Consider the following 26269-nt stretch of genomic DNA (forward strand, 5'->3'; position numbering starts at 1 on the left):
AAGCTAGAGCCTCCTACCTGATGACTAAACGAAGAGTACATAACCTTCGAACCTTACGACACGAAAATAACAGCAACTTTGTCTTGAACAAATTTTGTTGTGATGTGAGGGCTTAACCTTATATTGCCTATTAGTAAACGTTATTACGTTCACAAATATATCGTATATACGATCCCACTATTAATATCGTATATACGATCAATCACGATTCAACCTGTAACATCCCACTGCTGGAAATAGACCTCTTTCTCCATGTAGGAGAAGGATCGAAGCTTAAACCACCACGCTGCTCCAATGCGGGTTGGCAGATATGTTCCCTAATATGAGCAACGATCACTATAATCTATATCTACCGAAAAGAAATATTTGTACAAATATAAATATTCATCCCGAACGGGAATCAAACCCGCAAACCGTCGGTATGTTTAGTACCTACACGCACAAGAGCGGTTGTTTATATATCGTATCGTGTATAGTAATTAATAAATAGAAATAAAGCTATAATCATAGAAATACTCGGTAAAACTAATGTTTTAAAGTAAAAATTTTATTCTATCGCCCAAAAAATTTTCGTCATCTTTCGCATGTCGCGTTACAGCTGGCAGCGGAGAAGGTATAAAAGGAAAGGTGCATGGCAGAGCAGCCAAGACCAATTAGCTCACATCAGCTGACCGTGTAGCATTTATATTCTCACTTATTCTTGTCAGTATTCCGCGATATTTAAATGCCTACAAACCGAAAAAAACTTTTCGGCCACAGGATATGGATACTCATAGTCGTACATACACATCAGTACCAGTTACTTTGTTTACGCGTTTCATAAAATATAAATAATATCAAAGGTTTATGTCCATTTCACTCAACATGTATGAAAGCGTTATACTACTATAGTTATTTTTATAAAGCTTAGCAGTAAGAGTAAATAGTTAAAGTAATGTAAATTTAAAACCTTATAGAATTTCAAGTGTTAAATTATTACTTAAATTGATTTTAAATTATACGATTTCATTTTGTAATAGTTGCAAAAGACGAAAAAAGATTATTCACCTCGTCTAAATAATTGATTTTGCTAAGTACCTAGCGTCAATAAACTTTTTTGCCTATCCTCTGCAAACATAATTGAATCGTTTGCGCTGGAAGAAATTTTTAACTCCAGTCCAATTCTGAATGCCGAGTCCTTGAGACAATGTTTTACATGAAGGTATTGAAAAGAGTGAAAGGAGACACAAACTCAAATAATGAAGGGTAAATAATTCGAATGTTAGTGGAAAAACATTATTATCTATGTATATCAAATTTAGTATAATAAGGGTATCGGTTTAAGATAACATTAAAAATAAAGATGTGACATTAGTAGCGCTATATTTCACTCAATGAATGAATTAATTCACGTAGGAAATGTAATATTCTATTTTAAACGATTTAGAAATTAAATAAAAAAATGGTATAAAGTTCTGACCACGTTCTATCTGACTTAAGTATTACCTTCACGAAAACCATTTGTACGTAGAGCTTGTTCGTCTGAATGATTGCCGACGACGTGACATGACTGAAACCTAATTAAATACACTTGCGTAGCCGGTAGAAGTATCATGTAAAAATATAATTGAAACGAAACGAGTATTAGTGTATAAGCATGTCTGAGAAGTAATTACAAAACGAATTTTTCAAATAAGAAATGGTGAAATATTGATTTACCAAAATCCACTGTATTGAGACTATTTGTCTATCCTAGTAATTACTATTTCACGCAAAAACTACTGGACCGATTTTATTTAGGCTTGGTACGAAGATATCTGAAGATCTAGGATAACAGATAGGCTACCTTTATCCCGACATTCCCATGGGATCGATTATTACATGTGTGACGTCACATGGCGAAGCTAGTTGTTTATAACTCCCTTTTGTCTAAAAACATGTCCTGTACAACCTTGAAATGTCACTACTAGTATCAAGTTATATTGACGCTAAATTGAATGAGACTTTAGGGTTTATGCAAACGATAACCTGAAGCTAGAAAGATAAAATATCTACTAAAAACTCGTTTAATAGCTACGACATAGCAAATTATCCGAGACTATATTGCAGTTGATAAAAAATATTTATTTAGAAATACTTTTTACAGTTGTCGTAAACAAAATTTTCAGATACAAATAGTTTTTGGTTATAATGTATTTTTTTATTATTTCTTCAGATGTTATATAGTAACGTGTATAATAATCATCGTCAATTAGTCAGCACTATAAGTCAACGAGAATTGTGTCTTAAGTCAAGGTAATAAAAATTAAGTCCGAAGTAATTAATTCGCATTGCAATATAGTCTTCACGACTCATAAAATAAGAGGATTATGAGATTTTTATTATTGCTCCGTTTTTATGTGACCTTTATTACCCTTTACACTTAAAAATGTAAGCCCACTCTTTAACTTTTACGTTAATATAAGCTAATATACGACCGACTCTATTCGCTAATAAACAGTTTTTTTTTCTTATCTTTTCGAATCTTATTAATCTTCAGAATAAAAATATATTATGTCCTAGCTTGTAGTACACTTTGTATCCCACCAAGTTTGATTTTAATTTATGTATTTATTAGCATTGACGTATCGTGCGATCAAAATACAAACAGACAAAAAAACAGAAAAACAAACAAAAATAATATATCATTTTGAACATATCTTCAATGTAAAGATATATTCCTGCAATAGTTTTGTCATGTGGAATTCATCAGGTGGAATTCGTTATATTCGTATTAGAAGAATAGGATATTAATATAAATATCGTAAATAATTTAAGATATCAAAATTGAAGAAAATATAAAAAAAACAAATCACGAATGATTGGAACGTTTCAGCCTGTATTACCCCTTTGCTGGACATAGATCTCTTTCTCTATTTAGGAGAAGGATTGGAACTTAATAATCCACTACGCTGCTCCACTGTAACGATCGATATCAGGTATGAAAACTGCGACCGACGGCTTAACGTGCTCTCCGCGACACGGTGGGAAGACCCACAAGGACAAACAACTACACCGGAAATAAATATTTGTATACAGACAAATATCCACTCCGAGCGGAAATCGAACCCGCGACCGTCGGTGTTAAGGCGCCGGCGACACGGCACACGTACTCATACACCAGAGCGGTCGTCACGAATGTATGCAAGAGTTTCGTTAACCCGCATTGAAAATAATAATCAATAATGAAAGAAAATATTATTTACAGTACACTAAATATAAATGAACGCAGCTTAATAACGGGAGTCAGCCTATAAAATCTAATATCATTTTATTATTTAACGACATCCATCAAGACTAATGAAGGGTAAATTCATTTAGTTAGCAACGACGTCGTCTTTTAATAGAAGCAGATTTCTGTGTCAAAAATTTAATCCACTCTCGTATAAGCCGTTGGGGTGCTTACTTTTATTGCCGTATCGTAACTTTTCATCTAAAAGATAACCCGATTACATTCGGGATACACGCTTAGTAAAACGAACTTATGTATTTATCACGACTTAATACACATAAAACCAAAACAACAAAATTATCATAGTTTTTTTGGCCATTTTGTTACTTTAACATAAGGTTTTACATTATAAAACGAGTGTGCTTTTTTTTTTATTTAAATTTTAACATCCATAGGCTCTTGAGTGCCCATGCCTTTTTTTATTTAAATTTTAATTTTCAAGTATTGAGGCGTATTATTTTCAACATTGCATTCGAATTACGAACTAAAGCTTATTTTCTCTATTTCGATGGTGAGTCCAAAACTGACCGTGAGAGATATATATAATTATATAATAATAATAATTAGAATAATTATTAGAATTAAATTAAATAACAATAACTAGAATAATCACTTACGACTATGGTTTTTTTTTTTTTTCTACATGCTCCATTAATTTTATAATGCACTACATGCTTTATAATTTACATTGTGTGACTTACATTGTTAATTTACCGCATTGTCGACGGCCACTCTCATTTTTCTAAACCAGCGCCCGCCGCCAGTTTCGCGAGCACATCCTCAATAACATTCGCCTCCCTATTATGGATCGCCATTTTGATGCTGTGCTCGAGAATTTGCCTACGGTTAACCTCCACCTTCTGACGAAGTAGCCAATTGCGTCGTCCTTGTCGTCGGTGTAATAGACACAGGTGTTAGTGTGTCTAGTCACCGCGACCACCGAGTGTGCTTTAGACCACACGACCTAAGTAAAACTTACGAAACGTAACTCTCTCTCTCTCTCTCTCTATCTTCAGTTACTTATATCTCCCTCTCAACTTCCTTTCGCCGCACCTTATCACACTTTTCGTAACTCTCTCATCATGCGTAAAGAAATTTTATTTCGAAAACAGCTTGCTACACAAATCATAAATTCTAACGAAATTGTATTTATTGACAAATAAAAATGAGGAAGTAATTAAAAGATTATACCAGATTAATAAACAGCCAGCCTAAAAATTTCAATACTAGCTTAGAAAATCTGAACAAGCTCCTATGTACTCATGTATAAACAGAAATTTGCATTGTTACTCTTTTACTCTATTTCTCAGTTAGTCAGTCAATTCAGCCTATAGCAGTCCACTGCTAGGCCTTCTTAAGTTCGCGCTAGACATCCCGGTTTTTAACCGACTTCCAAAAAAGGAGGAGGTTCTTAATTCGACTGTATTTTTACCGACTTCCAAAAAAGGAGGAGGTTCTCATTTCGACTGTATTATTTTTTTTTTATGTATGTTACCTCAGAACTTTTGACCGGGTGGACCGATTTCGACAATTTTTTTTCAATCGAAAGGTGGTGTGTGTCAATTGGTCCCATTTAAATTTATTTGAGATCTAACAACTACTTTTCGAGTTATATCTAATAATGCGTTTTTACTTGACGCTTTTTTCGTCGACCTACGTTGTATTATACCGCATAACTTTCTACTGGATGTACCGATTTTGACAATTCTTTTTTTGTTGGAAAGGGAATATCATTAGTTTGGTACCATGATAAGGAAACCAGGATCTGATGATGGAATACCAGAGAAATCGAGGGAAACTCTCGAAAATCCGCAATAACTTTTTACTGGGTGTACCGATTTTGACTATTTTTTCGTCGATCTACGTTGTATTACTCGTCGATGAAATTGAAGTCGATCCAAAGAACATAGTACTTCAAGATATACAACATAACAACATAGATAGACGAATAAATTGTCAAGTAAATACGCGTTATCAAAGATTACTCAAAAATTAAAATTCAATCTCGATCAAATTTAAATGGAACTACAAAACATGTGTCAGCTTTCGATTAAAATAAAAATCATCAAAATTGGTACACCCAGTGAAAAGTTATGCGGTATAGTACAACGTAGGTCGACTAAAAAGCGGTCAAGTATTAAATACGCATTATTAGATATAACTCAAAAAATACTTGAAATAGGAGTGTAGTAGATCGCAATAAAAATTAAATGGGACTATATGACACACAACGCCCTTCAACTCATTTTTTTTTTTATTGAAATCGGTAAAAAAAATTATTTAAGTCAAAAGTTCTGAGGTAACATACATAAAAATAAAATTTAAAATAAAAAATACAATCGAAGTGAGAGCCTCTTTTTTGGAAGTCGGTTAAAAACACAAAGAAGACTAGAGCAGTAATCATAAATCTCAAAGAATTTTAGTGTTTAAGAAAATTCTTTACGATAAAATAATAGTTCTTATTACTGAAATTACTTAAGTTGGCTTGAGAAGATCTGAGGGATCGCTGTTTTTTGCACTACTTTTCCATGAAGCGCGATCAGGAGCGAGCTCTGCGAGCAGTCTGAGTCTAGTAGCTCTAACACATGAAAAGACAAGCATAAAAGTGGTTGTGATATCATCTTGTTGGCCTTAGTCCGTCTATTGCAGGCGATTTAGACAGTGTCAGAAAGACACTGTGACGCCTAGGTCACTCTTCAGGAAAATGCAGAGTTGTTGTGATATCATGATCACACACTAATTTAACCCCTGTTTATAAATTTTATAAATTTATTGGCGAGCGAAGCCGCGAGCCACTGCTAGGTTCTTTATAAAATTGCTCATTTTCATTATCGTATTCGTACGTAATACATGCCAATATGACACAATGTTAAATTTATTTAACTTTGCAATTATTCCACTAAATTAAGCAAATACGAAATTTACCTTAAAATTTACAACTGCAAATGAACTCAAGTCACTTTGAGAAGCGATAAAATTTATTCATGAACGTTCGCATTATTTAACACAACAATGAAAGTGTCCGTGGGATTTCAGGGTGACAATTGTATCCGTCGAACTTTTATGTATTGAATGAAAAGCATATGAATAACCATATAAATATTACAAAGTAAATGTTTACATCAAACATACTCGTATAACTCAATTGTAACCAACCGATATCTGTCGGCTGTATATTTAAGAAAATTTATACATAAGATGTACATAAATGACAAAAATATGTAGATGAAAATCACAGATATTTTTCTATAATACTTCTGTACATTCCGTGTTGTATAGAGAAAACTTCGCAGATCGTTCAGTCTGGTAGAATACAACAAAGATATGATATAAAAGTCTAACTAAAAGCTAGTTGACAATAGCATGGTAGTCTGTCTCATATTGAATATTGAGTCACACTATATGAGAATCAATATTCGTTTATTACCGACGTCTGTTACGGTCGGAAGTCATTTTCTTTTCTCATTTTCACATTTTCACGACATATTTCACGCTATCAACTTTCATAGACACGGAAAAGATATTCTACTGTTACAGGAACTAATATCATAATATCATATTTATATGTTGTGGATCCAATAGCGATCGTTTTTATACATCGAGGTCAGCAAACCAGCTTATGACTCACCTGATGGTAAGTGATTACCGTAGCTAATAGACGCCTGCAACACCAGAAGCATCGTAAACGCAATCCCGATCCTACCTTAGGAGCTCTGGTCACCTTGCCCACAACACAGTATTATTTAGCTGTGGTCTTTCGTAAGATCGAGGTACTTCCGCAGTTGGGCTCAGCCAGATTTTGAGTCGGATTTTGTACCTTTTATTTTGATTCTACGTTTCGACGGAGCTACTTACTACTACATAGATCCATTGCTATCAGCTGACTGGACTCTGGCGAGGAATAGAAGATAAAAATATATTTTATCACATTTGAAATATGTAATTTACGTGTCAAAAGCATATTTCTGAATTATCCCTTTGGAGCTGAATATGGAACGATTGAATTTTATTCTATCAACATCTTGAAGGCTGTATATGTTAGAGATTTGGAAACCCTCACGATACAAACAAAACTATCTGAACCACAACAAACACCTGTATGGCCTATAAAGCGATCATGAGCGGCTATTGGATAGATGATTTTCTAGCACAACATGCTACGCAAATACAACATGTTGCTATAACCACGCCAAACCGACGCGACGTGACATACATTTTAAAAATTAACTTTAATAATAATCATAGTGACACATTGTTCTATAGAAATTTATACAAATACAGAACCCTCACATGATTCGAAACATTTTTATATTTGAGGTTATTTAATATCTAACAGATAAATTTGTCGGTTAGTTTTGTATTTTGCCTTAATAATGTACCAATTTATAGCAAGTCCTTCTTAATCGAGCAAATATATATCAGAACTACGACAATAATCTGAGATGAGCTCAACTGATTGAATTTATGAAACACGTTTGAGGGAACTACAAAACAAATCTGTGGATATCGCTCAATGTTGTTTTACGTAAGCTTTTGATTCACTCAAAATGAACCAACTGTTTCTTATTTAATTGATGTTCCCATTAATTTAGCGGATTGATTGTGAACGTCTCTCAACTAAATATTTCCAAGTACAACCACGTTTACGTTGTTTAATTAATTACTTAACCAAGTTACTGAGCGTTGTCTGCTCTCGGTATATGAAAAGAGCAGAAACTAAGCTAATATGCGAACAAGTCACATTAGAATAGCATACATCAATTTATTTACCATTATTTGAAATTAATTTTAACCTTTTTTCGAGAGATTTCGGAAATCATGACAAACATCTGATATGAATACAATGGGATTAATCAAAAAGATACGATTTTGAAAACAGTTTTATTGTAACAGTCTTAAGTCTTAATTTATCTTTGCCCTTATAAAGTAAATTAAAATTAATCTATACATTTATACATCTTTACATATAAATAAAATTGGAGTGTCTATTTGTAATGTTAAAATAACCGCTTTTACTAAATGCATATGGATTTATACACATGTAAAATATACGTAACATACCAATATAACATTTTTTACAATTTCTGTCTATGTGTCTGTCTGTCTGTTTGTTCTGGCTAATCTCTGAAACGGCTAAACCGCTTTTGAGGGTACTTTCACTGGCAGATAGTTAGTGTAATAAGGAGTAACTTAGGCTACTTTTATTTTAGAAATTTATTTATTTTATTATTCTGCGAAATGAACAATAACTTTATTGTTGATTTACACACGGACAAAGTCGCGGGTACAGCTAGTACTTAATATTTTTTCTACCTTTTGTGTGTAATGAAGCAAAAAGTTATATAATAAACGTAAATAAATTCAGGCTAAAACCATGATAATTACTACTACTGCTAAGTACATATCTATTAGAATAGCGTAAGCTTTAATTGCAGTACTCTGACAATCGATACGACAGCGATACAACGCAACATAAACAAATCTAATGAATACATTTTTACGTGACGCGATCCATTATAATACACATCAGCAATATCATTTCATAATATGTAGGTCGTAAACATAATTGTCTGTATACGAACGTGTAGGTTAACGAGGGCGTTGTTCATGTAACACAAAATAAAACATAAAATACTGGTAACAGAGATAACAATGTTCACTCAAATGAAAATCTCTGGATAAATTTTAAGCACTATATTTGAGCTAATACTTAAATAATAAATGGAACTAATACTTATACAAGTATATTATGTAACCATTGGATTGACATTTTAGGTGACATGATTAGAAATTCCAACGAATAGCTGACATTTTACTTTCTACGTACACGTACGAAATGCGAGAAATGCGAGGATGTCAAATTGTCTGCTTTAAATACTTAAACATTAAATACGACACAAACTTTATGCATTTGCACATTAATTTTAATTAATAACTTTGTTTGAGAATGTTATATATAAATCCTGTTTATATAACTAAACATCTCTATTGACATCTGTTTTCTCGCATGGTTTAGGTTAATACTATATTCTGTGGCAATCGAGTACTACCCGAAGTGGCATAAAGAGAGATGGTACGACATAAATGAGCTAATATCAGTGACAGATCATCAGAATAGAATAACACAACACAATTCTTGAATGTATATCGTCTTTTTTCCCATACTTTATAAGCAATAGGAGCAGTAAGAATATTACTATTTTTATGTTATGAGAAAAGATTAAGATCAACAGATGGGTGACCAATGTAGTTTGTTGCACGATGAAGTAGATGTGACGATATTCAGCATTTCATAAATGATAAGAAGGAATCTAGAGTGCGGCGTTATAATGCTGTATCGATAGTCACTGTACAGTTAACACACTTTAATTGAGAACCTCCTTCTTTTTTTAAGTCGACGAAAAACAGTAATAATTCTCACATTTACATCTCTTAGTCTAACCAAATCATAACTTTAAATGCTATAGTAATTTGTTGTTATGCTGTAAAATCTTATAATTATATAACATAATCAGCGATAAGATAAATACTACGCTTCAGTCAGTAATATCCCACTACTGGGCATAGGCCTCTTTCTTCATCTAGAAGAAGGATCAGAGCTTAATCTATCACGTTGCTTCAATGCGGGTTGGCGGATATATTCCCTACTATTGCAGCCTACTATTATTGCCTACAGGTATTTGCCGTGATCTGGGTGTTTGTGCAGTCCTTGTGGGTCTCTTCACCGTACATCGTAGAGCACGTTAAGCCATCGGTCCCGGTTGTTATCGTGTACACCTGACAGCGATCGTTACTCATAGTAGGAAATATATCCGACACCCCACATTGGAGTAGCGTGGTGGATTTAGTTCTGATCCTTCTCCTACATCGAAAAAGGCTTATGCCCAGTAGTGGGATATTACAGGAAGCGAAGAATAACTACACTCTAACGAAACACTTGATTTGAGATTTAAAAGTTTAAATAATTACTTACTCTATAACACTATACCAGGCGGAAGATTAAAATATATAGCAAATTGTTTTTAAAGTAATTTTTTTATTTAATCATGGAAGTGCAAAAACACACAAGAAATAAAACTATCGTTCTTCATAAATTTTAAAACATAAGTAACGTATTTTGTATACGTTTAACACTCTTTAAAATTAAAGCACGAAAATAACCCATTTAAAATAATATTTAATGGGATTCTAAATCTGAAAATGTAGTCAACAAAATACTTTTTGTTTATTGATGAAGTCTCAAAGTCAGGTGCAGAGCAATAAAACGTTTTAAATATATATAACATCATTATTTCTCTTATACTGGTAATAAGAAATATTACAAGTCTGCAAATCGGTCTTATTGCTCTACCTATTTATACAAATGAATGAACATGAAATAGCAATTTGTAACAACAGCTTGTTGCTGTTAACAATCATGTCTTGTTTAAAAATGTGTTAAGTGAACCGCACGTTTATTACACACACATGATTACCATTTACCTTCACAATAATCATTGTTTCTTTATATAACTAAAAGTTATTATAAAACAAATTAAAAGCAGAGGCGAAATCTCAAACGAGACATAGACGACATGACGACGACATGTAATAGACGAATCTATGGTATTTTTTCTTCTACAGCCACTATTACGAAAAAAAAATAAGGTGACAAATTATTAATCAAAAATAAGTTCAAACTTTTACCTGTAACATAGTAGTTTATCTTATAATCTTTGTGAAACATCAAAAAAACGATTTCAAGTTGAAAATGAAATGAGGCATAGAATAGTCCATTACATTTTTCATAAAATATTAATATTTTTACTTCGTATCCCAAGGGTACAAACGAACAGTTGCCTTTCACTTAGACTCCAGTCTCCAATAGTCCATTTGTGATACATATCACAGATTTATAGTTCGTCTTCTACTTCGTATCTTTAGAACCTTAGTACGCAGACACTAATAAATTAAAAAAGTAATGGTTACGTAAAATTAATTAATTTGTCGCTTTTTAATTACTCATGTATTAATATCAATAAAATAGTTATAAAACTAACAAAATAGAAAAATAAATACTATTCCTAACATGCAAAAAATTGGTTTAATCTCAATTTCGGATAAGCTGACAAAAAATGTTACAGCTAAGGAACAATTTCGAATACATCAAACAAACATAATAACAGATAACGGAAACCGCAATATTGAGACAATGATTTAATTAACCGCTTATAAATTGTAGCTATAACGCTCATCTCAGGTTCTACTTATTTGAACTAAAGATTAGGCAGTGGATCAAAGGCTCTTAATCTAAATGGAATTGATGTTGTGGTATCGATGTCAAATAGGTGGGGAACTACACTGGACCGCAAAGAAAAGGGTCGGATAGAAAATCTTCATTATCTTCAAATGTGTCTGAATTGATGAAACTTAATAAAATAAATACTAAATTAAAAAATATTTAATGCGACATAAAATAATATAAAAACCTTGTTATTTGTTTTTCGATAATTGTATTTAAAAAAAATTAACGCGTATAGTAAAATAAAGGTCGATTTTGAATTACTAAATTCCTGTCATGTCAAAAAATACTTTTACTTATTTGTAAACGTTTCCTTATTTTTGAATTAAAAATATGCCCGTATCCACAAACGTCTTAGATAATTGCATTCCGTGCTCATTTTTTGACGTGACAACGTCTAATAAATCGATAAACGCTATCTGCTTACACGAAAAAGGATGACTCATTGTAGTGTTACGCTCATTGTCCCGTTACGCTCATTGTACGCTTGCGCCGGATCTATCTTTTTTCCGCTCGATTAGCCTATGCGTCCGAGGAGATGTACAGACAACCAATTTTTTTTTTTTTTATAACTACAAAGATCGTCAAACAGCCGACTTAACCTTATATAGGTGTATGGCTTTATAAATAAAGATTAAAAAAAAAAAAAAGATCGTCAAACAAGCATACGGACCAGCTGATGATAAATGGTTACTGTAGCCTAAAGACTGCAACATCAGAAGCACTGTAAGCGCGTGGCCGACCCTTACTCACCTCCCCAATAGCTCTGGCCACTTTACTCATCACAAAAACACAACACTACTTGAAAGTAGTATTTTGGCTGTCATTTTCTGTACGATTCAGGTACTTCCCTTGACGGGCTACTCCAGATTTTGAGCAGAATATATTCTGCTGTGGCCTACTTCAATGAAACTTATATAAAAACCAGGTCAAACAAACAAAGAAGAAGTTTTGGTAATTGTTTTAAATTAGATGTCCGTTTTCGTTACCATTTCGCCACTTCGACATTCACAGAAAGTATAGTTACGTATTTTTCATGAATCCGATTTGCCGAGAAGAAAAAAACAGAGAGATGAGTGAGCAATAAAAAATATAACTTTTGATTCACATCAATTTCAAAAGTAAATAATATTCTAGTAGAAATTAAATTATAGTATTATATTAAGACTGTGATGTAAGTATGTGTTTTATTGTTAATTCAATTTCTTAAAAATCGCAAATACTATTACATCGCGCTAAATCTACTTTACCAGATAGGCAAACAAAATACAAAATTCTTAACGCAGACAGGTTTTTTAGTGTATATGTATAGATAATGGTGTTTCATTGCAAATGACGTTTCCGTGATGTATATTTACGTCTTATAAACTTAAAAGCCATAAAAATCACCACCACGACGTTTGACGAATCGACTTCTTACTTTAAATATTTAACAATGGTATCCTCCTATACGACACAATGAATTTCGAAATATCAATAAACATAAAATCATCTGTAAAGATTTTGAATTGAAACAAAAGATAAATTAATGAAAACTGAATAAGATTTAAAAAAAACATAATTTTAGTACTATCAACATGTTGCCAAACCATAAGAATATGTTAAGACCATCTGTCGATAAGATGCGTAATATTAGTTAGCAACCCTATATAAAAATACACATAAAACTAAATTTTACAACAGTTTTAAGCGCTTAGATTTATGTTCTCGTGAGTTTAGTACTTCATGTAGCTTTTCCCTTTGTTGCAAATATAATAAAATTGTGACGAGCGTCTTTAACTACGTGACTACACGACTCGATGGGCAATATCGATTATCAGTATGTGCGGAAATTTTATTTATAAGTAGTCAAAATGTTAGGCGCGACCTTCTAAAATGAAATTTATTAATACTTAAACTTTAACCATGTGAGGCATACTATACAATTATTATCTATAATTCTATCTATCTATAATATATATAAACGCGAAAGGTCATTCATCACGAAATCTCCGAAACTATAACACCTACAAACTTGAAATTTGGCAAGTAGGCTCCTTATAGGACGTAGACATCCGCTAAGAACGGATTTTACAAAACTCAACCCCTAAGGGGGTAAAATGGGGGTTGGAAGTTTGTATGAGAGTCCCGTGTTTTTGACGTAAGAGACTTGAAATTTAAAATGTAAGCTCTATAAATAGATGGTGAAAAGGTGTCCAAATAACGTATCTTTAGAAATCAACCCCTTTTTGGGTTAAAACGGGAGATAGTAGGTTTACTCACTCATCACGAAATCTCCGAAACTATAACACCTAAAAACTTGAAATTTGGCAAGTAGGCTCCTTAAAAGACGTAGGCATCCGCTAAGAACGGATTTTACGAAAATCGACCCCTAAGGGGGTATAACGGGGGTTGGAAATTTGTATGAAAGTCCTATGTTTTTGAAGTAAGAGACTTGAAATTTAAAATTTAAGCTCTATAGATGGTGAAAAGGTGTCCAAATAATATATCTTTAGAAATCAACCCCTTTTTGGGGTTAAAACGGGGGATGGTAGGTTGATTCACTCATCACGAAATCTCCGAAACTATAATAATACATACAAACTTGAAATTTGGCAGGTACGTTTCTTATAGGGCGTATACATTTGCTAAAAACGAATTTTATGAAACTCTACCCCTAAGGGGATAAAACGGGGGTTGGAAGTTTGTATGAAAGCCCTATGTTTTTGGAGGAAGAGACTTGAAATTTAAAATGTATGCTCTATAGATAGTAAGAAGGTGTTCAAATAATGTATCTTTAGAAATCAACTCCCTTTTGGGGTTAAAACGGGGATGGTAGGTTGACTCATCACGAAATCTCCGGAACTATAACAGCTACAAACTTGAAATTTGGCAGGTAGGTTCCTTATAATGCGAAGACATCCGCTAAGAACTGATTTTACGAAACACGACCCCTACGGGGGTAAAACGGGGGTTGGAAGTTTGTATAAAAGACATATGTTTTTGAAGTAAGAGACTTGAAATTTAAAATGTATGCTCTATAGATGGTGAGGAGGTGTCCAAGTAATCATCGTAATCTATATATATAAAAAAGAAAGGTCACTGACTCACTCATCACGAGAACTCAAAAACCGGCGGATGGTCCATCCAACCAGGATGGACAAAGATGAAATTTGGCAGGGAGGTAGATTATAGTTAGGAGACGTCCACTAAGGACGGATTTTGCGATATTCCACCGCTAAGGGGGTTTAATTGGGGTTGATAGTCAATGAAACATATACAACGGCTATAAGTTTGCCTAATAGGTTATTTATACTGCAGCTTGAAAATAAAACCAAAAATGTGGTGTATAGAGAGGTTTTATAAAAATAACTATTAAATTATACTAAATTGTGCCTTTCAAAAAGTTACTTAGTGGATAAGCATTTCAATACAATACAATACAATACAAATACTCTTTATTGTACACTATCAGAGAAAAATTTTACACCGTAAAAGAAAATATAGACATGTACAAAAGGCGGTCTTATCGCTAAAAGAGCGATCTCTTCCAGACAACCTCTAGCATGAAAAGGACATGACTAAAGAATTAGACGGCATGGAGGTGTACATACATAATATATACATATAACACGTGAATATACATACATACACATACATACACATACACATATATATACATATACATACATACATACATATATATACATATACACATATACACATACACACATACACACATACATACACATATACATACACATATATATATATATCAAATATATATAAACATAATATTTCAAGTGACTGAAATAAAAAAAAAATGCGTTAAACATCTTAATAGTAATGCATATCATCATAACCACGCGGACGTAGTCGCGGGCAATAGGTTAGTGTATTATAAAACAAAGTCCCCAAAAGTGTACGTAATCCATTCCCTCGCAACCTACTGAACGAATTTTCATGTGGTTTTACCAATGGAGAGGGCTTCAAGAGAAAGGTTTATGGAACAGCTAAGTCGATTTTGATGAGAGTCTCACTGGAAAGCTGGGAAAACTTTGTGACACACTGATTGCAACGCGGGCGAAGCCGCGGGCACAGCTAGTAATATATATAAAAGCGAAAGGTCATTCATCACGAAATCTCCGAAACTATAACACCTACAAACTTGAAATTTGGCAGATAGGTTCCTTATAGAGCGTAGACATCCGCTAAGAACGGATTTTACGAAACTCGGCCCCTAAGGGGGTAAAACGGGGGTTGGAAGTTTGTATGAAAGACCTATATTTTTGAAGTAAGAGACGAAATTTAAAATGTGTGCTCTATAGATAGTGAGGAGGTGTCCAAATAACGTATTTTTAGAAATGAATTCCCTTTTGGGGTTAATACGGGGGATTGGTAGGTTGACTCACTCATCACGAAATCTCCGAAACTATAACACCTACAAACATCAAATTTGACAAATAGGCTCCTTATACGTCTTAGACATCCGCTAAGAACGGATTTTACGTAATTTGTCCCCTAAAGGGATAAAACGGGGATTGGAAATTTGTATGAAAGTCCTATGTTTTTGAAGTAAGAGACTTGAAATTTAAAATATAAGCTCTATAAATGGTGAAAAGGTTTCCAAATAATGTATCTTTAGAAATCACTCCCTTTTGGGGTTAAAATGGGGATGGTAGGTTTGACTCACTCATCACGAAATCTCCGAAACTATAACACCTACAAACATCAAATTTGACAAATAGGCTCCTTATATGTCTTAGACATCCGCTAAGAACGGATTTTACGTAATTTGTCCCCTAAAGGGATAAAACGGGGATTGGAAATTTGTATGAAAGTCCTATGTTTTTGAAGTAAGAGACTTGAAATTTAAAATATAAGCTCTATAAATGGTGAAAAGGTTTCCAAATAATGTATCTTTAGAAATCACTCCCTTTTTGGGTTAAAATGGGGATGGTAGGTTTGACTCACTCATCACGAAATCTCCGAAACTATAACACCTACAAACATCAAATTTGACAAATAGGCTCCTTATACGTCTTAGACATCCGCTAAGAACGGATTTTTCGTAATTCGTCCCCTAAAGGGATATTGTATGAAAGGCCTATGTTTTTGAAGTAAGAGACTTGAAATTTAAAATATAAGCTCTATAAATGGTGAAAAGGTTTCCAAATAATGTATCTTTAGAAATCACTCCCTTTTGGGGTTAAAATGGGGGATGGTAGGTTGATTAACTTATCACGAAATCTCCGAAACTATAACACCTACAAACATCAAATTTGGCAAATAGGCTCCTTATAGGGCGTTAACATTCGCTAAGATCTGGTTTTATGAAACTTGACCCCTGAGGGGATAAAACGGGGGTTGGAAATTTGTATGAAAGTCCTATGTTTTTGAAGTAAGAGACCTGAAATTTAAAATGTATGCTCTATAGAGCAATGGTGAGAAGGTGTCCAAATAATGTATCTTTAGAAATCAACTACCTTTTGGGGTTAAAACGGGGGATCGTAGGTTGACTCACTCATTGCTAAATCTCCGAACTATAACAGCTACAAACTTGAAATTAGGCAGGTAGGTTCCTTATAGGGCGCGAAAACCCGCTAAGAACGGATTTTACGAAACTCGACCCCTAAAGGGATAAAACGAGGGTTGGAAGTTTGTATGAGAGTCCTATCTTTTTGAAGTAAGAGACTTCAAATTTAAATCTATGCTTTATAGATGGTGAGGAGGTGTCCAAATAATGTATCGTAATCTATATATATATATATATATATATAGGTTATTTATATTACAGCTTGAAAATAAAACTAAGAATATGGTGTATAGAGAGGTTTTATAAATACAACTATTAAATTATACTAAATTGTGCCTTTTAAAAAGTTACTCAGTGTGATAACCATTTCAAGTGACTGAAATAAAAAAAAATGCGTTAAACATCTTAATAGTAATGCATATCTTCATAACCACGCGGATGTAGTCGCGGGCAACAGTTAGTGTATTATAAAACAAAGTCCCCAAAAGTATATATGATCGATTTCCTCAAAATGTACTGAACGGATTTTCATGCGGTTCAAGAGGAAGGTTTAAGGAACGGCTAAGCCGATTTTAATGAGAGTTTCACTGGAAGTTTGCCGGGAAAACTTTGTGACACACTGATTTCAACGCGGGCGAAGCCGCGGGCACAGCTAGTATGTATATATACATGCGTACTACAGTAACACGTGCCGCCAGCTTTTTACAGCAGCCAGAGATTTACTCTTTTTAAAAGTAGGGAAGTGTGTGGTGCAACTACCAATCTACTCAAAAACGTACTGTATTTTTTTATATATTAGCAGCATCTTAATATCCCACAGCTGGACAAAATTCAACTTCCGTATGAAAAAAGACCGCTCTTGTGAAATGATGCGGCTATTCGCCTAAAACACCGACGGTTTGCGGGTTCGATTCCGGCCGGGATAGGTATTTGTAATTGTACAAATACTTCTTTCCGGTTTGGATGTCTGTCCTTGTGGGTCTCCCCATCATGCCTCGGAGAGCACGTTAAGCCGTTGATCTTGGTAGTTATCATAAATACCTGATAGCGATCGTTATTTATAGTAGAGAACATATCCGTCAACCCGCAGTGGAGCAGCGTGATGGATTAAGCTCCAATCCTTGCCCAGCAGTGTGATGTTACTGTCTGAATGCGATACGAATGCGTGAAAAAAGAGAGTTTACACGCTTGTATATACGAGACTTGCGACGATTGTCATTTTAAAAATAACAATATTTCAGCGAGGTAGCCGTGTAAGTAAAAATGTTAATAGTTACCGTGGAAGCTAAAAATTTGTTAAAATCAATAGTTACGTCGTAATTATTATATCGACAAACTTAATCTTGCACGATATACTCGTAAAAAATTAGGTGAAATTTTCAAAAAATAAATTTAATAACAATAAAAAATAAATGGTCCATTTAGAAAATGATCCCTTTCAACCTAATGTACAACTTAATACTGACATTATTAGTTTTAAAATTATAAGTTAAACAAGAATAAAAGTCAAATGGGTACATTAACAAAGTTATTCCTATAAGTTGAAAATTTTATTTCGTTATACGCAACAAGAAAGTAAATTCTAAAAACTTCTTGCTAGATTATGTTCTTGTAAAACCCTTGCCAGTTTGCTTACTTTTAGAACCTGAAATTTAGAGAAACATTGACAAAACACTAAAATTGTTTTACGAAAATCACATCTTGATGTAAGCATTCGAAATATATAAATAATACCTATCAACTTTTTCCGTTATAATAATATTCTCTCAGACATCAATGACAATTAACCTGTTCATAATTACAAAAATATCTTAGAATGTTGGAGGGAATTAATTATCGAACTTTCGTGATCTGTGAACCGCTTTGATAGTGGATGTCGTGTTTTTATCCTTGGTATTTTTTTTATTTATCTTTGGTAACCTATTTGTTTGTACCATGTGAGGCATACTATATAATAATATCATATGACCTTTTTATATTCAGTTTTTTTTTTCAAAAACACAACTACAGCTACGAACGTATCTTTTATTTCTTGTTTATTTATATTGTCATGTCAATGACGTAAGTCTTTATGAGAACTTGTCTTTGATCCTCAATCCTCAGATCACCTCTGATCTGTGCCCTATCCTAATATTAGTTTAGTTCATACGTATTATTATATGTCATATATTTGTTAAGTTAGTAATAAGCCTTAATTTGAGTTAATATTTAATATTTTTATTTTAGGTTTATTTTTAGTTAAGTTCGCCTTTATATTTTTTGTGGAAAGTTTATTTTCTTAATATTTTTATGAATGTTATTTTAGCTAGCTATATGTATTAATTTACTCTGCATGTTTCCCGGTGATTAAAAATAAACACAAGTTGATAAGTTAAGTCGATACGATTTTCTACTATGTGTAAGTTTAAATGCACTAATGTTACAATGTAGTGATCCTATTTAAAAAATAATTCTTGGGTAGAAGGTTTATTTATTGAATTATAGGCTGTAATAAAATCACGCATTTCTAAAGGCATAGTAGTAATCATTAACAGAGACGCGAGTGAATTTTCACAAGTCATATATTTTTTATACACATTTTAGAATCTAACTAGTGTTAACAACGCCATGAAACGTCATTATGGTGTATGGCGTACATTTGTGGAGTAATAAGACAAAATATATCAACGTTAATTTATCATTTTGTCTAGTAATTTCCCGTGCCTTTTTAAAAAAAAGTCCGACATTGTATTCCCGAGCCTCGGCAGAGATGGTAAAGATCTAGCGTTTGTGTATGGAATCTTTAAGCAATGCTCTAGAATGGTTGTCATTGTGGCATCCATCGCTCCACGATGTCCACGAAGGTTTTGACGATAAAATGTTTTATAACTATTGTCTTGTTGTTTTATACCATGCCAACAACTTTTGTTTCGAAACTATATTATGATGTTGTTAGGAATAAGGGAGAAAAACATCCATAAAATCAAATTTTTTCCATATTTTAATTTACATAATTATATTTTACATTCCAATTTTTTATATTCGATCTCTTCAACCAATAAGCTACCGATAGTTTTATAGTTTTATATAACAATATTTTTAAACTGAAAACGTCTTGATAGATTTGAAAGCATTTCTAGGATTTTGAGATTTTGATGTTAAATATAATTTGTTATATACAAATATAATCCTCCAAAATATTAGCATTTTTTTGGATGTAGAAAATGTGGCTAAACTGACTAACCGATTTGACTCAATCATTAAATTAATGCCAAACATTTTAAATGTAAGTATGTGATAAAAGAGACACAAAAAAATATCCTATTTTTTAGTACATAGTGAAATCTATAGGCTAGTATTTAAAAAAAAAATAAAGTTATAACCACAAAACAGTGATTTTAACCTTGGCCATATTCTTGCTAAAACTATTAGTCGTCTTACTGATTTTTTGTACTTTTACAGAACTGTAGTTTTTACATCTTGATATTCTAGGATCCATAATATCTGTCAAATATTCGTAATATATTTGTAATATCTATGTCAAATATTTGTTATTTGTGATAACCGTGAATCAAAACATGTTTTACACAGACCCTAAAAGCTGCTTGTGCCTCCTGCTGAAACACTCTCTCTGTATTTATAAAGTACCCATGTACAAGACAAGATAAAATTTAATAGCAAAAATTGACTCTGGCCTTAATAAATAATAGCAAAATACATAAAAATTTTATGGGCTTAATAACAATTTAAGATGATTAATTTGTAAGCAAACTAATAATAACGGCTATTTATATTTTTGGAAAAACGATGCAATAAAATATTATTTAAAGGCGGATAAAGGCTATAAAGTAAAAAAATTAAATCGTTAATAATATTATAGCACCAAAATACGCTAAATCGATGTCTGACGTAACGAGTTTTGGCTGGATAGCAAAAATAAATCGTGATGAATATTATAAATACTTCAAAGAAAATTAGTAGAGCTGTTACTACTTATTTATATAAGTTATACTATATTATATTAAAAATAGAAAATAGACATTATTCTCACATTGTCTCAATATGATATGAAAAATGAATATTGTAATAAAAAGCTACAGTATAACTAAGCGTGGGACTTTACTCAGGTGCGGAACATAATCTTAAAGTTTATCCTTTACTTTATATGCTTTCATTTTATCGTTTTACGATATGAAAGATTTATGATAAATCTTATCAAACCTGTCAAAAAGGAATTCAAGTTCTATAAGACAACATTTGCGGCTGTCGAACTTACGCAAAAAAATTATTGGAATTTCGTTTACATTCACGAATTCTGGAAATAATTCCTAAATAATTAGAAATCCCTTATTATAGGAACATACGAGTACGTTCTAAAAGTAATTAAGAAAATAATATCTTGTTTCTTGATATTTAATAATGTAACTTGGAACTAATTTTACTAGATTTTAACCGACAAAAAAGAAGGAGGTTACTCAATTCGACCGTATATATATATGTGTATGTTCGGGGATAACTTCGTCGCTTATGAACCGATTTTGACAATTCTTTTTTTGTTGAAAAGGAGATATCTCTGGTGTGGTACCGTGATAAGGAAACCAGGATCTGATGATGGGGTCCCAGAGAAATCGAGGGGAAACTCTCGAAAATAAAATACGCATAACTTTTTGCTGGGTGTACCGATTGTGATGATTTTTAATTTAATCGAAAGCCGATGTTAATCATGTACATTTAAATTTCATCGAGATCTGATAACAACTTTTGGAGTAATCTTTGATAATGCGTATTTACTCGACTATTTTTTCGTCTAGCTACGATGTATTACTTATCGATTATAATTGAAGTCGGTTTTTTTTAGTTTTTGTAAGTTTAGTGAGCTATTTAATATATAAAGACATTTAAAAGATAAAACTTCCAGATTTGTTTTTTCTCTTTTACCATCAAATTTCGTTTTTATTGAACAGATAGGTATTCGCAACCTATGAAACCAAATTTCGTATTTCTTTAGTTGAGTTAGGCATTTACCGTCAACCCATCAGTGACCTATAAACAACTGGCGAAATTCGTACTTTGAATACTAATATGCGTGTGCCTAAAAATCTACGATAAAAAACAAGTAAGTTAGGTTTTCACATATTGTTTTCTTATGTTTACGAATTTCACTCATTATAATGAAACAACTTTTTCGGATTTTATCGCGGTTTATTAAGTTATAACTTTAAAAATTGTTACAGAAAAAACTAGTAATTTTCTTATTAAGTTTCATTAAATTTTAAGTTCACGTGATTATTATAATATCTTAAAAGATATTCTTGATGTATCACTTACCGATTCTTTCTCTCTAGCGGAAAATGGTATCATTATTCAGTAGTAGGAAATGAGTCTCAAAAGGAGCTGCGATAGAATATAAGTACAAAAGTAATATGATATACGCTTTACAATATCGGTCATTATCGAGACTACAATTTGCTTCTCTCAGAATTTTTTTAATGGCGCTAGGAATCTGAATAGGGTTAACCCTAAATAGGATCTGTGAAACAGGAGAAATTATTTTGTACTTTTAGCTCTTTTAAGAAGTTATTTATTTTTAGTATCCAGACTGCCGAGCTCCTCTGGAATGAAAACAAAGATAATATTTCAGCTACGAAATAACTTGACTACAAAGCAGAAAGAAAGCTAGATTGACTTTTTACGTCCATAACCCAAAGTTACAAATTTCTCGAAGTTATTAGAGCTGTTTTCGAGGTTGTAATTTATATACTTTGCTAGTTTAATAGTACATACATTCATAGTTTTAATAATAAACAACGTATCGATTGTCATACAGTAAATTACATAGTTTACATAAATTATAAGTTTTGTGATATCCATATTTAAAGTATTAAAATATTTAGACATTAGCATAATTTAGTTTGTATAAAGCTACTATATATGACAATGACCTCAATATCGATTTCTCTTTTCTGATACACACTGCTCATAACGAATCTACTCAAATGTAGTAACAGTTTATTTTTGTTTAAAGCGTTAATCTTGTTACTTAATAGCCCAATAAAAATGAAATAGTTCGTTTATTAACTATCAAATGAAATAATGGAATACCTCGGAACGGTCTTATAAACACTTTACTATCACATGTGGTAATCCGAATAAAAATGAAAGACATCGCGGCTGTAACCGCAAGGGGTAAATTTTATTATACAATACAATGACAATTTCATATGACTATTTGTAACATTATTAGGATATATTTGACTGTAACATGACTCGTCGTTTCTTATTGCGCAGAGCGTATCATATTTCGTATTTCATATTTCGTAATTCATTTCACATTTTCATATTTTTTTCATACCACGAACCGTGTATTATTGTTTAAGAATTAAACTCCAAACGCTTGAAAACTTGTGCTAACCCCGATTAAAACGTGTGATCAAATGGTATCTACTAACATATTCTATTCCATCATGGATCAATATCATAGCTGTATATGTACGTATGTTACAAAAATAGTACGTTTTGTGGTTTAGTACCTCGTAAATCCGCTTGTAAGGGATACGAAGAGACTGCTATTAGCTCGTTTTCTATTACACATTAATTCTTAGTATCGCCCGCAATCCGTACTACTTAGTATTACGATTAGATAGTATTTAGCGCGAGCACTGGTCATTATGTACACCCACACCAGTCATTATTGTTGTTCCCCACATTAAATGCAACGTCTTTCCTCGTCCTCAAAAGAACAATTACATCTGGAATTAAAATTACTTATATTAAACAGTTCATAACATAAATCATGCAAGTATAATAAAGTGTTAGTGTTGTGAGCTTGATATAAGAGAAAACCTTCAAAATTCTTTTTCCGTCAGGCTGTATAATATCATACTAGAGCTTATAGGAACGTATACTAACCATAAATGTCAGTTAAGCTAATAAGTACAGAGACTGTGAGGAAAAACAAGTCAAATTAATGTTATTGTTGAAAAGAATTTCAAATATAGACAATGTTGGAGTAAAATTTATACGGAGAGAAAAAAGGTTTTTTTTTTGTGTCGTAGCATCTGAATCAAAATCAATACGAGGCCAATTTAACAGGTGCTCGAACGAGTGTTATTTATACATGCGAAAACGAATGTTTCAACTTCCACGTTTTCAATTGACGGATAATGACGGAGATGACTCGGCGTTTTTACTCGATTTGCTTCAGTCAGATGCATTTAACGTTTCAGTAAGATTCGTACGACTTTTTTATGTATATACGTACAGCAAAATCCGATACGATAGCATTATTTTTACTACTAAATGTATTTTATATTAGTAAATAACATAACCGAAAATTTCTTAAAAACTTAATTTATGTAGATTATGTTAGTTATTGTTTTCTACTATTAAGTAATAAGCAAAAATGTTTGCAAATTTCGCTTTCATTAGAGTTACCTACTCCAATTATTATTATCGTTAATTATTATAGTAACTGTCTTCGTATTTAATAATAATAATAATAACAAATAACTTTATTGCACACAGTAACATATAACAATTACATAAGTATAAAGCTTAAAGGGAAAAAAATAATTACGTCGCATGCAACGGGCGGTCTTATCACTAGATGGTGATTTCTTCTAGACAACCCACCAGAAAGGAGCTTGTTGAATTTAAGGGCTTGTGCTGCTTAAAAATATAATATAATCTACAATTATATAATATATGCAATCCATATATTATACATATATTCGCACATGCTCAATACTCACAGTATTAAAAAGTATAAATAGATAAAAAATAATTAAACATATAATTTAATAAATAAATAAATAATAATAATTAATATTGTATATCTTATACTATTAAACGAGCAATTCTTGTATATATATATATATAGAATTTGGATCTCGGAAACGGCTCCAACGATTTTCATAAAATTTAGTATATAGGGAGTTTCGGGGGAGATAAATCTATCTAGATAGGATTCATTTTCAGAAAATGTCGTTTTATCCCTATTTTTAGGGAGTGAAAAAAATATCGTTAGAATGCGAAGGTAAATTTCGCGTTCATCAAATTAGTTGCAATAGCTCGGTGGGAAATCGGTCGGTCGGGATCAATCCAGAAGATCATGGTTCAAATCCCCATGTCCCTGATCAATTATTTTTTCTTTTTATTTTTCTAAAAGCATTCGTTATTTTTTTATTTAAATAGGCTGTTCTTATTTTTTATTATTATGTCGGTAAAATCGAAAAATATTATTCATATTTTATCATTATTATTTTTTAATAATTTTTTATTTTTGATTTTTTATATTTATTTATATTTTTATTATTATCGGTAAAAAAAAATATTATTCATATTTTATAAATATGTAATTCGTATTTAAATGTGATTTTCAGAAAAAAAAAAAACAAGATTTGAGCGCCTGTCAGTTTTTGAGACGCAATTACTCTCAATCTTGTAATTGTGTGTGACACGCGTTGGGGCAACGGTTACGCCATGGATTGTACCTGTTGCGTTGGCGGTTGCGGGTTCGATCCCCGCACGTGACAAACGTTTGTATTGGCCATATAGGTGTTTGCCGTGGTCTGGGTGTTTGTGTAGTCCTTGTGGGTCTCCCCACCGTGCTTCGGAGAGCACGTTAAGCCGTCGGCCCCGGTTGTTATCATGTACACCTGATAGCGATCGTTACTCGCTTAGTAGGGAATATATCCGCCAATCCGCATTGGAGCAGCGTGGTGGATTAAGCTCTGATCCTTCTCCTATATGGGGAAAGAGGCCTATGCCCAGTAGTGGGATATTACAGGCTGAAGCGTTGTAATTGTGTATTTTGTATCAATTTTTAATTTATCGTTATTTTTTTTGCGTTAATTCATTATTAATAATTGTGTTTGCAGGCAAACGAAAAAAAAATCGACTTCAATTACATCGACAAGTAATACGATGTAGGTACACGAAGAAATAGTCAAGAAATACGCATTATCAAAGATTACTCCAAAAGTTGTAATCAGATCTCGATGAAATATACACATGATAAACATCGGCTTTCGATTAAGTTAAAAACCATCAAAATCAGTACACCCAGTAGTATGTTAAGTATTATGTAGTTAATATAAAGTTATGCGGATTTTCGAGAGTTTCCCTTGATTTCTCTAGGATCCCATCATCAGACCCTGGTTTCCTTATTATGCCACCACACCAGGGATATCTCCTTGCCACCAAAAAAAGAATTATCAAAATCTTTTCATAAACGACGAAGTTA

The sequence above is a fragment of the Melitaea cinxia genome, chromosome 6 (assembly GCF_905220565.1).
Source record: "Melitaea cinxia chromosome 6, ilMelCinx1.1, whole genome shotgun sequence".
NCBI lineage: Eukaryota > Metazoa > Arthropoda > Insecta > Lepidoptera > Nymphalidae > Melitaea > Melitaea cinxia.